The following is a 16,113-nucleotide window of genomic DNA, read 5'->3' as shown; positions in this document are numbered from 1 at the left end:
CAGATTGGTCTCCAATCATCTCTCTCTCTCTCTTGGATCCCTGACTCACAGTCCACAGCATTCTTTCTGCTCCCAAGCCCAGGATTCAGTGTCTTCAGCTGGTCAAGGTCATGGGCTCCAGTGGGCAGAGTTCTTGGCCCCTCCTGGGAGTAAGATTAGAAGGTCTGGGCCCACTTGTGAAGCTCTTTCACACCTGACACGTGTGTGTCTTCAAAGCCTCATCAGAGCTGACTTTGATGGGCAGCAGAAGTCCTCCAGGCAGCAGACTGCCAATACTGTCAGCCCAAATTGGGTGATGGGGGGTTGGGGGTCAAATCACCATCTGTCAAGGTGTTAGAAGAGATCTCAGAGTGCTTTGTGGATGCTAAGGATGAAAAATCAGCAACACCAAATGAGTGTGTGCTGTTCTTAGAGGAAGCATTGGGTAATACTGCTATACTCTGGACTATTCTGATAAAATTCTGTTTATTCCTTTTTGAGCAAACCCAAATTTAGTGCACCCAATGTGTATGCATACATACACATGCCACATGGAAATGCACAGACATCACACACACCCACAATACACAAATACAGGCAGGCACTCAGTGTGTGTGCGGACACACACACACATACACACACACACACACACACACACTGCAATGCTTGTCCTCAGCCAGAGAGTTGGAAGAAATAAATAATACACGAATGAATGAATGAAGCCGGTATTTTATCTGTAATCATTTAATAGAGGATAGAACACAGTAGCCATCTACTCTCAACCTCCCAGTTTAAAGCAGTTTCTTACTGAGATCAGAGTTTAATTTCTTTTTTAAAACATGCAAAAGTTTGAGGTAAAGGGTTCCTCCCAAAAGCTTTTGCTGTTACTAGAGTTTATTAATTCAAGGAATTCAGATAATCTGTTGGGGACTTTTTCCTTTAAAGAGGAGAAATCTCTCTGAAGAGAACAAATCATGCTGAAGCAGAAAAGTTGAGTTCGTGGAAAGGGCACGAGACTAGGAGTCAACTGAACTGGATTCCAATCCTGTCTTTTCTACTACTGTTAGATGCAACTGTGTGCAAATTACTTCTTCTCTCAAAGTCTCAGTTTTATCATTTATAATTTATAATAAAGGTGAGGTAGGAGAGCCTTTAATTTACATATAGTGCACTGACCATCCATACTCCTCTATATTCTGCCCTTAGACTTCCTAAAATAGAGAAAGCCACAGATTGATTCTCAACTGGGTAGGAATTTTGCCCTACTCCCCAGGGACATTTGTCAATGTCTAAAGATACTTGGTTGTCATGACTGGCATCTAGTGAGTAGAAGTCAGGGATGCTACTAACCATCCTTCCATGCACAGGACAGGTCCTACAACAAAGAATTATGTAACCCAAAATGTTAGAAGTGCCAAATTTAAGAAATCTTGCTCTTGACCCAACAGTTGATCTCACACTTTAAAACCCTCTTCTTATTGGCAGACTGACAGATATCTATCTACCCACTGTTACGGACTGAAAAGTATCCTCCCCCAAATTCATATGTTGAAGTCCTAACTCCCAGTACCTCAGAATGTGAATGTATTTGGAGATGGGGCCCTAAAAAAGAGGTAATTAATTTAAAATGAGACCATTAGGGTGGGTCCTAATCCAATAGGCCAGTATTTATAAGAAGAGGAAAGAACACCAGAGATACACACACTCAGAAGAAAGGCTATGAGAGGACACAATGAGAAGATGACCTTATGCTGGCCAAAGAGTAAGGCTTCAGGAGAAACCAAAACCTGCCAACACCATTATCTTGGACTTGCAGGCTCTAAAACTGTAAATAAATACATTTCTGCTGTTTAAGCCACGTGGTCCATGGTATTTTGTTATGACAGCCCTAGCAAAACTAATATACCCATTATGTAAGTAACAAGAGGATTCTTTTCCAAAGCAATGGAATGCCCACAGAGAAAAGACCTCAAACCTGAGAATTATGGGTCCCCAGGATTATTGTCCACTTCTGCACATCACATTAAAGGCAACTGCCAACCTGAAAGCATTGACCACTGCCCTTCCCCTTACACACACACACACACACACACACACACACACACACACCCCTCAAGATCAGTTTATTGTCTGGTTCTTAAATATGATGCAATAGCCAAATATCACGGGACTTTTCGGGAATTCCATAACATAAGAGAGAGGCCAAAATAAACAAGCAGAATATGTCATTCTGAAAGGAACAGGTATACTTTGGAAAAACACAATTTAAACTTTAAAAATTTTTCTAATTAATATTTTTAGAAATAGGGGCGCCCGAATGGCTCAGTCAGTTAAGCGTCCAACTTCAACTCAGGTCATGATCTCACAGTCCATGAGTTCAAGCCCCGTGTCAGGCTCTGTCCTGACAGCTCCAACCTCGGAGCTCAGAGACTGGAGCCTGCTTCGGATTCTGTGTCTCCCTCTCTCCCTGCCCCTCCCCACTCATGCACGCATGCATGCACACACACTCTCTCTCTCTCTCTCAAAAATAAACATTAAAAAAATATTTTTAAAAAGGAGTAAAAAAAATTATTGCATCAGCAAAATATAAATAGCTAATGAGGAGGAACTATTGTAAAATGAAAATATGACTCTGAAATTCAAATAAATTATGGATACAATCTAATAAAATCACCACGAAGTAGAACAAAGAGATGTGAAAAACTAAGAGAAAATCTAAGATATATAGAGAATCAGTCTAAGAAGCCTCATGCCAAATCAATGGAGTGACAGAGAGAGAAAACAAAGAGGAAGTAATCATCAAGGAAACATCAAAATGGTTTTCCAAAAGTCAAAGGACATGAGTGTATAAATTCAGATGCCAATCAAGTGCCCAAGGCAATAAGCTACCTAAGTCGCATAATGCATGTACACGTGCATACATACACTCTAGACTCAGTATTATAGAAGTTTTTTTTGAGATTTGACATTTATTAATTGATGAAATACTAATTCTAAATTCCTATGTTGAAGCTGTCAATCAAAAGAAGTCTTCTCAAAATCTTTTGCAGCAAAGTGGGTATTTGAATTATATCTGAAAAAAATTGCCTATATTTTTGAGGGTTATTATAATACACTGTGCAGAATTGGACAGATGTTCTGTGGTTTGGTTTCTCTTTCTTCTCTCTCTTGCTTGCTCTGTGCGACAGTGGCAGCTCATTTCTCTAAGGCTGGAAAGCCCAGCTCTTGGAAGTAACATCCCTCCCACACCTGGTTACAAGTAGTGGTTGTGCTATACACAGCATCATGCTTAATCGTGTGGTCCCTCCTGGACTTTTGTACTGAGTTTCCTTTTTAAAAAATAGCTCTTGTAAAAAGGCACAATAAATCATTCCATGCAGGTGATACTTCAGTGGTTCCTAGGCAGTCTGTTGCCCGCCCTGGACATCTCAGCAACACCCAGTGCCAGGCATTTCAGTAATAAAGAGAAGATACTAAGAAGCTTCAGTAGGAAAAAGAGAAATTTAAAAGATACTTATAAAAAATTAAAACTCTGACCAGCATCAGACATCTTATCAGCTACACCAGATCTGCGAAGAGAATGGACCAAAGGCCTTCAAAGTTCTGAGTTAAAATGACTGTCAAACTTGAATTCCATACTCAACCCAACAATCAAGGATTAGGGTGAAAAGAGCCATTTCCACAAATGCATAAACTGAAAAATACCACATTTCACACTTGTCAGCAATACAACCCTGAGATCCCTGCCCTACAGGAATGCAGTTCCTTGAAGTTCTAAGTCCCCTCCTGGTGTATGGGAGTTAATCGTGCCAGATGGAGAGAACCGAGCTCAGATCTGGTTTTGCATGGGATCTGGTCTCCAGAAGTGTCTTCTTTGAAACTTCCTAAGGCCTCCTCCAGTGCCTGGGACCAGCCAGGTTCAGCAGAACCCTCCTGGGAGGCACCCTAGCCCAGACCAGGATCCACATGGGCCCTAGTCCTCTTTCATCCCATTCCTGGTGCTCTTCCAACATCTTACCCTCCCCATATGCCAAAAGTTCCTGAGGTCCTGATTGACCCTGCTTCCAGGAGGACATCCTAACAAGTGGAATGCTCATGCTACAAGGTTCAAAAATCCTTTCCTAGAATCATGTAGATTGGGTTGTCAGAATGGCAGTGATGTGATGATTTTTAGTGACTTTCAAACACTGGACATAGGACAACGTTTGTTCATCACCAACAGACCCTTGACTTAAGCTGCATGTGTGAACCCATGTGTCAGTTCTTGTCTGGCTTTGTTTTATGGTGCTATGTCTGATCATTAGCACCCAAGGGCAACCCAGGGTGGCAGCAGGTATCCTTTATTCTAAGTGACCCTGGTTGATGTCCTCTCCTGCTTCCATTGGTGTGAGGACATCATGCTTTTCCAGGTCAGCTAAAGCCATGCCTGCTGAGAGACAGACATTCCTTGTGCGAATAAGACCTCTTTTGTCATTCCTTCTACAGTCCTCTCTGCCTGTGGCAATGAATGGAAGGTAGGGTGCACTTAACATTAACATAATCACTTTCTAGGAATATAGTGGTTGCTGCATAAAGAATTCAAGAGAAGACAGAGTTGAAAGATATATTGTTCTATATTTATGTTATAAAATTCCAAGTGGTAAATTCAACACAACCAGAACACAATTATTGTTCACATTTTCCTGCATACTCTGGATAAGAAATGCATTTGTGGTCATCATCAATGAAATGCAGCAAAAGCCTCTGAGGGAGTCATTAGAAGCCAATATTCACAAGTGCCTTGATGGATGATACAGTATCATAAGTAACAACAACCAGCATTCAATAATGGTATTACAGAATTTCAGAAATACGGATCTATATTGCTTCAATGTATAGTATTGTGAGTATCATGAGTAATAAGAGTATTGCTATTTTTTTCTCATGGTAAGAGATAGAAATAATGCACTTGACAATAAAGAACATGGAGAATAAAGAAGAATCTTCACATATACTGATTGAATATTAAATATATAAGGCTCTATCCAGTATTCTAAATTAGATCCAATAAAACACTACATTTGACATGTGCCTATGAATTTTATAATACTTTTTAATACAATTATTTATGCAGAAAGAGGCCTCAAAAATTATTTGTCTGCGGCCTCATATACCTAGGCGCAGTCCTATATTTAGGAAATTCTTTTTAGGATCTGCATTAGACCATCAAGTAAATTTGAAAAATGTAAACAAAAAAACTGAAGTCTTGGATCCAGGACATAGGAGATTTAACCCAGAAAAGAAAAGAGAAATCTCAAAATAACAAATATGAACACAAATTTGGAAATCAGTTAGTATAGATCTGAAAAGAATGGATTGTTTCTGGGAGGAAAAAAGAGCACTTGAAAAATAGCTAATTCAATTCTAAAATTTTGAAATGAGAAAATAACAAAAGCAAAATTTTGATAAAAAAAAAAAAGTCAATGAGAAACTTGTGGAAGAACAGAATGCTGGTGAGAGGCAATCTAATCATTGTCTTCTACCGGGCTCTACAGTAAACCACATTTACTTAACCACACTTGCTTGTAACCTTTTATAAACATCTTATAAACAAGACATGAGACACTTAATTATGATCATAAAACAGAATGTAAATGTCATCAACTTTAGCAACACACACATAAAATTTCAAATGATAGAAACTGAGAAGTGGGAAGAGGGGTAAAGGAAAAGGTGGTGTGCCAAAGGCTTCATCTTTTATTTTTATTTGTTTACTTTTTTGAAGTTTATTTATTTATTTTGAGAGAGAGACAGCATGGGAAGAGCAGAGAGAGAGGGAGAGAGAGAATCCCAAGCAGACTCCATGCTGCCAGCACAGAGCCTGACACAGGGCTCCATCCCATGAACCCATGAGATCATTACCTGAACTGAAATCAAGAGTCAGTTGCCCAACCAACTGAGTCATCCAGGTGCCCCTGGCTTCATCTTTTAAAGTGTGAAGTCAAGGATTACAGATTACAGCCCCATGATAAATTTAGAAATAAAATGGTATACTTTCTGCAGTCACAAAGTTACCCCATGAAGAAACTAACAAAAGTGATAAGACTATATTGGGGGGCTGGATAGGAATGTGGTAGGTATAATGAACTAAATTTTCATATATTAGAGCACTAGATACAAGATAATGTCTAAAATTGAGTTCAGCAAGATATTATCTTCTAGAGTGGGATCTGAGATGGAGTGGAGGTAAGAAACTTATTTTTCACTACAAATATTTTATTTTAAAACTATATGAAGCATTTCTTTTATAAAAAATAAATTTTATGCACAGTGAAGGAAACAATCAACAAAACTAAAAGGCAACCGACAGAATGGGAAAAGATATTTGCAAATGACATATCAGATAAAGGGTTGGTATCCAAAATCTATAAAGAATTTATCAAACTCAACACCCAAAAAACAAATAATCCAGTGAAGAAATGGGCAAAAGACATGAATAGACACTTCTCCAAGGAAGACATCCAGATGGCCTACTGACACATGAAAAAATGCTCAACACTACTTATCCTGAGGGAAATACAAATCAAAACCACAATGAGATACCACCTTACACCTGTCAGAATGGCTAACATTAACAACTCAGGCAACAACAGATGTTGGCGAGGATGCGGAGAAAGAGGATCTCTTTTGCATTGTTAGTGGGAATGCAAGCTGGTGCAGCCCCTCTGGAAAACAGTATGGAGGTTCCTCAAAAAACTAAAAATAGAACAACCCTATGACCCAGCAATTGCACTACTAGGTATTTATCCAAGGGATACAGGTATGCTGTTTCAAAGGGGACATGTGCACCCCCATGTTTATAGCAGCACTATCAACAATAGCCAAAGTACTGAAAGAGCCCAAATGTCCATCGGTTGATGAATGGATAAAGAAAAAAGTGGTATATATATATATATACAATGGAGTATTACTTGGCAATCAAAAAGAATGAAATCTTGCCATTTGCAACTACGTGGACAGAACTAGAGGGTATTATGCTAAGTGAAATTAGAGAAAGACAAAAATCATATGATTTCACTCATATGAGGATTTTAAGAGACAAAACAGATGAACATAAGGGAAGGGAAACAAAAATAATATAAAAACAGGGAGGGGGACAAAACAGAAGAGACTCATAAATATGGAGAACAAACTGAGGGTTACTGGAGGGGTTGTGGGAGGGGGGATAGGATAAATGGGTAAGGGGCACTAAGAAATCTACTCCTGAAATCATTGTTGCACTATATGCTAGCTAATTTGGATGTAAATCTTAAAAAATAAAAAATAAAGTTAAAAATAATAAATTTTAAATATAAAATAAACTAAAGTATGATGGCTGGACAAGATGATTTTTAAGATTCTTTTAACATCTAAAATCCAAGGGAAGTGCTTCCAAATCTTAGTCCTCTCAGAAGGAACCCTGGAATTTTTCTCTTCAGAAAGTCTATCTATCTTCTGAAGAGAAGCTAGTCCATGCCATTGGGAATCTCACAAACATTATTTTGATATATGTCAAATTTCCACTCGTGACCTTATTTTATCTTCTCAGTAGTTCTATGAAGCAATTATTATAATCATCTGGGTTTTAGAGATGTGATTCAATGAGACTAAATTAATTTTCCTGAGTGATGTGAGCTTTAAATTGCTAGAATGCAGTTGAATTCATGGTTTCCTCATCACTCTAAGTCCTTTTCTTTCCCATGATATTATGCCTCTTGTTGGGCAGAAAGAGAAAAATAAGAATAATTTTCTGCCCAAGAGCCAGTAGCTCAGCAAGATGTTTACATAAATGCACTGCCCTGTGATTACAGGTTAGCTCCTTTGGGAATCCAATGGAGAAGTCTGGTAAACTAGAGCCTCCTTCTCTACTTGGGCTCATGAACATTGGCAATCTGTCAGCACACTTCACCAAAGCTTCAAGAACTTACCAAAAGACCGACCTGGAAAGGCCCACCTAAGTGATTGGCACCATTGTAGTGTAGAACATCCAGAGGGCACTAGCTATGACCACTTGGGCTCCCCAACTGCAGCACTTTTCCTTATGTTGGACCCACTTTGACTTTTGCAAATCCCAAGTCATGGTGATATACTCCTACATTTCTTTGTCATGCTGCAATCTGGAGGATGCTTCCAGGACAAGTGGTCAGGAGTGGGGGCACTCCAGGAAGATTCTGGGTGAGATGCAGCTCATGCCTGCCAGAGAGAACTTCCCCAAACCTGTCTTCCCAGGGAGCACTAGACCACTCAAATTATCTGCATCAGACTCCTGCTTGGTGCCACAGGGCTACGGAGTTTCTGAAGAGGGTGTGTTTCATGTTATTATAATAATAGAGTCCCTGACCTGTAGGAGAGAGCTTATATAAATTTCCCCTGAAAGTATTTTTTATTCCAGTGGCTCTGCCAAATTGCAAACTGCAGCCTCGCAGCAATTTTGTGAAGTCATTGTGGTCCCCTGGTCCCCACCTGATTCCTTCTCCTTCCTTTTCTAAGTGTTCTCCTTTCCCCTCCCCCAACACTGGCTTTCCAGAGATGGAACTCCACAGTGCACCCACCATTTGGGCCAGAACAACACTGCCTCTCCAGATTTCCTCTTCCTTCCCTCTTGTCTCATTTAGGAGACAGGCCAGTTAACTTGATAACTAATGACACTGTATGCTATACATTGATGTACTGTCCCTCCCAGTAACACGTTTGCATTCACAAGAGGCTTTCAGTGCCTAAGTCTAAGTGCTTGACAGATAGAGGAACATGTGGGCTCTGGCAGGTCTACTGATGTAGTGGCTATTTTGAGGCAAATAACTCAGAACTCCTCAAATCACCTCAAAGAGCCAACACCTGATGTCACTGATGCAGTGTTCCAGAGCCATCCTGGGGCACACTATGAATGACATGGGCCATTTAAAAGTCCCATTGTCAATGGTATTTTACAGATATTGTTCCTTGGCCTCTACGTATTTCTTAATATTACATTTAATATTATTTCAGTTTCATAGTCAGGTCTCTGGCCACAGTAAGACCCAATTTACCAAAATTACACTATTTAGTAAAATAAACTTAGAGTATTGATAGTGATTATTTTCACATTCCAAAGAAATAAGTCGACAGTTTCCTTGATATAGGGACTTATATTTTTAATTCATGTTTTTAAAAATACAAAAAGACATAAAAGGAATACATTCAAAGGCTCAAATTCAGACCTAAGAAAAACAAGACATAAAAAGGTAGTGAAATAAATATGAGGAAAAGAGCAACTTACATATAAATCTTATAGAATCATGTTTCATATTCTAAATGAAACAGGAGCCACACAATGTTTTAAATAAACATATAGGCTCTCTTTTAATGGCTAGGATATACAAATTTAGCCTAAATTTCGTGAATGGATATGCAATAAACTATTTATAACATTTTCTCTGTTCTACTTAACTTATGACTAATCCTAAACCATTAGAGAGTCAGATGGCTGAGTATTTAAAGAAGCAAGCATCCCAAATAAATAGAGGGCCATTTCTATTAATCCCGGAGCCCCAAGCCCCTTTAGATATATGGCTATAGGGCCACTCACCAATAGCTACAAAAGGAGGCTGCAAAAGGAATCCTATAGAATCCTGTAGTCTGAAAATAAAGAAAAACAAAGAGGCTTAGGATCTGGATAGCATGGTCATCTGGTGGGGACCAGAGGACTCCCCAGGCACCTCTAATAACTTCAAAAGCAATTTTCAATTTTCTATATACTGCATGAAATTCTACCACATGGACCCTTCTCTCGAAAATTTCAGAAATAAAAACCTGCATCAACTGCTGATTTTTTATGACACCAACATCTCAGAATCTCTCAACACCTCCTCCCCCCACAAGAGAAATCTCTTATAAAACAAGGCTGGGTCTGCCCCCAAAGCCTATCATTTCACTAACACTTAAAAATATTTTCTCCACATTTCTCAAGCAGTGCTCAAAATCGTCCTGATATATATAGAGCCTCCTTTGTGGAATAACAAGATTATTTTTATCATTTTCTGATTCTCAAAATCTGACCTGTCACCAAAGAACTTCTAAAAATATCAGGATGATAATGATATCTTTCGTCATTTCCCTCCTAGCTAATGGTTGCATTACTAGGGTTGGGTTTTATTTATTTTCTGAGGGTCCTCTCTGATCACAACACTCATCATTTCATTGCTTCAAGATGCAGGACAGAATAGCTATCTTGGGAAAGTAGCTGATTTTTTTCCCCCACCTTTAAAGACAAGGTGTTTTTGCAAAACATTCAGCTCAATTCCCTCTCTGCCTATCTCTTAAATCACATTTTTGAGTTGGAAGTATGTTGGAATGGATCCTGGAAAACAAATGCTGACTGAGGAGAAGCATTTTGTTCTTTTCCCACAGCCAATTCAATTCAGCACAAGCATTACCGAGTGCCTACTATGTGCCAGGGATATAAAGATGAATAAAATACTCCTCAAATAGCTCACAACTTATCAGCGTAGGCGTCCCACTAACAAAGAACAATAATATGCTATGATAAGAGCTATAATTTTATTATTGTTTGCATAAACATACAAGAATGAAAACACCAGTAAGGGAGCAACAAATACTGTCGAGGGAAATCAGAAAGGAAGTGGGAAACCAAATGATATATTAGAGATAGATCCCAACAATCTCTTATTGCTCAGAGATTCTGTCCCAATCTTGATATATCTGAATTTGAAAACAAAAACAAAAACAAAAACAAAAAACTGGTTCTAGAGAGTTGTCAGAAGCATCTGCTTTATGGATCGAATTTGGAATATATCTATGAGGGTAAGTCCTCCCCCATTTATTCTTGGGAGTTCATTTTGGTGTCTTTTTTAGTTATGCATAGATTGAAGTACCTACTCATTGGCCTTGCAGAACCCTGAATGAAGGAGGGTCCAACTGTAAAGGCTTCACATGGAGAGGGCTCATTAGTCTAACCAATGATAAATTCTATCTTCAGACTGGGCAAGATACATCAATATGCTGTCAACTAATATACTGCCTGTTACATTGTCAACAAGCTTTCCCATACTTTGTATGTCTGGAGAGGATAAGATAAAGGAGACTTCTAAGCATGGACAAGAATAGGCCCTTGTTTCAGTGGCAGGAAGCTAAGGCCTACAGAGGAGAGAAAGAACCAGTAGAAGACTGTCTTCATAGGGACATGACAATGGAATCTGAGAATAGTGATATATGGTATCTGATTTAGGTTCTCCTTTTTTCAGTAGTAAGGTTTGTTGAACATCATTACCTCATATTGTTGTCTTTTACTAAGTACTGGTGAATAAAAAGAAGCTTCTATATCCATGCTTTGAAGTAGAGTGAACTAAAGAAGGCTGTGACAACATCAGAAAAATTCTTACGAGATGGCCAGAAGTGATGGTGGAAATGCTGGAAGAGGGGTGGGGCGAGGGTAGCCACCTGGCTGAGTAGCAAGGGAGAGATCTGGGGTCCTAAGTATTCCTTTTACAAACTCAACAAAGCCTCCTGCTTTCAGCCCTGCTCAACATCCTTGCCTTCAACGATTCCATATGTTTCCTACTCTAAGCCTTTCCAAGGTTCTACCTCAGAATTGGCTTGGTCTCATTCCTTCTTGTTGGCTTCTTTCCCCTGCAGACATGCAGCTTTCAATTGTCTCTAGTCTACTAAGCATGTTACTGCCTTTCTGTTTGCTTTCTCGCTTTCAAAATTGAGTTTTTCCCTCTCACCATCTCTCCTTTCTCTTGTTCTTACAGGTTCATGCATATTAAATTCCTTTACTGTGAGATTTTGCACAAGAGTGGAGATAAATGCATGTGTTCAATCTGTGATTTTTTTTTCTCAGCATTTTTTATTTACGTATTCATTAACATTTTATTTACTTGAAAATAACATGACACCAGGACCTTGTTTAGAATTAGCACTCAATCCCTACAAGGGCTTATAAAATCAAGACTCTCAGGGTTGAAATGAATGTAAAGGTCAATCTTTTCTGAGTCTGAGCTTTCATCAGATGTTTAATCTAGGAATCTCCTTAGCTTGCCTGATATAAATTTAATTTATTGAGTAAAAATGCATAATGCTAGTTATTATTTTGCATATCCTTATATATCCTATTTAATAATACTAACAGTATCTGCTACTTAGGATACACTTTTCACGTGCCCCACCCTGTGCTATGGGGCATTTATGATGCCCCACAATCCTATGAGGGAAGTATTATCAGAGTCCACTTCTCCTACCATCCCCAACATTTTGCAGAGAAGAAATTGAGGTTTAGTGAAGGTTAAACTCTCTTCCTGACTTCTTGTAGCTTGTACATGACTGGCAGAGCCTAGTTTTGAATCAGCTTTCTCAGAATCCAAAGCTTATCCTCTTAGCTGTGATGGTTCCAGATTTAGGACTGTAAGACCCTTAAAGAACTTAATTGTTTTGCAGGATGTCTGGTGTGTGCTTTCTGCTTTTTTTCACTTGTAGTTTTTTTTTAATATGAAATTTATTTTCAAATTGGTTTCCATACAACACCCAGTGCTCATCCCAACAGGTGCCCTCCTCAATGCCCATCACCTGCTTTCCCCTCCCCCACCCCCATCAATCCTCAGTTTAGTCTCAGTTTTTAAGAGTCTCTTATGGTTTGCCTCCTTCCCTCTCTGTAACTTTTTTTTCCCATTCCCCTCCCCCATGGTCTTCTGTTAAGTTTCTCAGGATCCACATAAGAGTGAAAACATATCTACCCCAATGTTTATACCAGTACTTTCAACAATATTCACTTGTAGTTTTTAATCATTAATACTGTTGTACTTGTTTGCTGTTGCCTCCATTTGGGTCTTTAGGGTTAGACCACACCAGTGGTCTCGGGCTGACTTCTGCTGGCTATTCAGATTACTTTTCTTCTAAATTAATATGAGCCCAGGAAACAAAAATAATTTTAAAATTAGTTTGGATCAAAGAGTGAAGGCAAATCTGTTGTCAAGAAGACATGCTAATAATTTCTAGGTAGATGGATCCATTTATCACCCAAATCACTATTGCTTACATATTGAGTATAGTTAAATTAGCATGTTAACCAAGCCAAAGATACTGGATTTGGTGCGTGATTTTTGTTAAAAATAACCACACAGTTTTCCTGTCAACAATTTCAATGGTACAATATTAGAAGAGGTAGATGTAGTAGAAACTACCCAGAACCCCAAACCAGAAGATCCTGAAGACCACAGCTCTGCATTTCTGTATTTTGAACAATTCATCTAATTTCTCTGAACCACAGTTTCATGATCTGTAAGAAAGAGAACCTAGTGCACAACAGTATTTTGAGCACAACTGAGACAATGTATGTGTAAGTGCTCGGCACAGAGTAGGAGCTTAATAAAAGCTCATTTACCAGTTTGTTCCAAGAGACTCTAGCAAGGGTTGAATAAATGCTTGTTGAATAAATTAGGGAATAAGAGGTACATTGGAGGATATGTTTAAGCAAACAGAAGAGGTTGGGTGCCTGAAATGTTTTATCTTTTGAAAGCATCCCCAAGATTCCCAGGGATGGTCCCTCTAATTCCAACAGCTGTACTAGTCATGGAGATAGGCCAGAAACTTGGAATTAATTGTCAGCCTATATAGCCGTGCTGAGATCTGCAATGTGTGTGGTACAGTACTACCTGTGACTTGCTTTACCTCTGCCATTATTGGCTGTAAACCATGCCCAGCAAATCTCAGCATTAGGTTTTATCTGAGTGCAGAAGATAGCAGAATCTTCTCTTGAACTCACCAGGGATGTCTTCCAAGGATAAACAATGCCGTGGGAAAGAAAATTTATCTGGGTAAATACTACCATCCTCTGATGTCCAAAGTTTGCTAAACATAAAGTTGAACCCCAGCAGAAAAGCCTTTGAAAAGTTTGCCTTTGTCCTAGGTCTTCCAACATCAGAAAGACTTCAGAGAGAAAGGTGGACATTTTTACTCTCTTGGGTATTTGAGAAACATGGCTCAGACTTGAGATGGCATTGGGGACCCCACAAAGAACTGAATGCCTGGGCTTAAATAAGAGCAGCCCCCCCTCTGCAGATGTTTCTACAGAATGTCCAGTAGGGCCCTATATACCAGGAAGATATAAAGGGTACAGCCAACTCCTGTGGAGTCATTTCAGATTAGATCAGTCTTCCTAGAAATCCTTGGTATTCAGTCCCAGCCCCACAATGGATGCTGCAAATGCCTTGACATTTTGGATTCATGAAGAAAGGAGGGCATGGGGTAACTCATCTTAATAGCTTTCCTGGTTACCCTCAAATGGTCCTATCCTAGATACATGTACCTCTCAAGCAAGAAATCATTCTGACTTTCAAAACTTCTATAAAAACTGGTTCATCACAATGGTACAGTGAATAGGGTCCTTAGTAGGCCAGGAGCTGCAAAAGACTGAACTCTAGTCCCAGTTCTGTCACTTATAGAATATTTCAAGCTACTTAAACTCTCTGAACTTAGGTTTGTTTTTTTTTTAATAAAAAAATTTTAATAGAATATGGGAGCAGATTATCTCTCTGGACCCTTCTAATTCTAAATACTTCTGATATATCTATTAATCTGACAGGTATGAACTGAGATTGTATGACTAGCAGTGAACATTCCATAGCTAACATTACAGTCAAATACTTCTTGTTTTTTTCTGTTGAGTGCCTGACAGAACTATGAGTTATAGGGTGGGGCCTCTGGACCCTGTCTGAGCTGCCCACACCAGAAAAAAAGATGAGCTGTGGCCTTAAAGCTACTGAAAAGTCCTATTTCTCATAATCTAAGTAACTTTGACACTATGCACCACAGCCTGACAATTAAATTTCTCTCTCTTTCTCTAAATTTCAACTAGTGGGTATGCTACATTGAGAGTTAAACCATTCTGAGGTAAAGATATCTCTTTTCTCTCATCAGAGCCTAAAAAGCTGTCAGTGCCAGTTTCCTTATTAGTAACCAATCTGCTTGTTCAGACGGTGCCTCACAGTTTATACCAAGTGAAAATGCTGTTCTCCAAGAACAGAGGAGCAAACACAGCTGAGGAATCAAGTAGAGCTGGGATAGTTTGCAGAAGGCCACAGGAGTTGAAATTAAATGTGCTGTTCACCTCACCAAGACAGGGAAAGCAGAGTGCTGTTCAAACTAGTGATGTGTATGTGGTGCCAGGGAAAACATTCTCTATGGCTGCGTTCAAGGAATTGCTCAGCTCATGCCTTGGCCCATGACTGCTTTTTCCCTACATCAAGGTACTCTTCTGAATCAACACAAGTGACACAGTCTTCTCTACAGGAACTGCTGCCAGCTTGACAAAATAACCAATGAACCCCATTCTCTTCCTGCCAAGCATAGGAAACACGTTGTGTACCATCTGCACCCTAACCTGTGACTAGTTTATTGCAGAGCAAGGGAGTCTGGAAGCTTGGTCTGCACCCCCAAAAGACTCTATGGCCCTTGAGCAAATGAGCCTCAAGGAAACCTGCTGAGGGTGGTTTGTCACAAAACAACAAGACCTCTAAGACAGGTGGCCGTTAGTCCCAGTGGAGGAAATAAAACAAGGAGGATACTCAAAGAAGAAAAAGTTTTCATGGAACTCCATGTGAATATCCTGGGAAGTAGGACATGGGTAATGGAAGTGAGGGAGGGATGGTGGAGTGAAAACTGGCATTCTGCAAGATCCTGGTAAGAGAGAGCCCTGGATCTGAAGGCAATGGAAGTATACTGGAAATCTAGCAAAGCCCGTATTTTCTGTGGGCATTTTCGTTATCTTCCTTAGTCCCTCTCCTCTTCAGCTGATGGAGCCAATGATTCTGTTCTGCAGTCCTGGATACTTTCAAAGGGACAAGTGAGTAATTTTCTGTTTCCAAAGGCCTCTATATTCTTTGATTCTCCCTTTAAGCAAGGGCCAGAAATTAACTTTTTGGAGATTTAGGTGACATTACCCATTTCACTGTAATTAAAATGAAAATATCTTGCAGAATTAAAATGTATCACCAGAAAAGCCAAGAAAGTCAGTCATTTGGACATGAGCACTGAAAGTCTCAACATGCGTTCTTCTGTGTTCTTTAATAATGTTCATTCCTCTGTCATAGCTTGGTAGTTATCTGAGTGTAAGTACTTTTTTTT

This window comes from Puma concolor, chromosome F2 (assembly GCF_028749965.1).
Source record: "Puma concolor isolate L17-30 chromosome F2, mPumCon1.1.hap2, whole genome shotgun sequence".
NCBI lineage: Eukaryota > Metazoa > Chordata > Mammalia > Carnivora > Felidae > Puma > Puma concolor.
The sequence above is the reverse complement of the archived record's forward strand: the minus strand, read 5'-3'. Positions refer to the sequence as shown.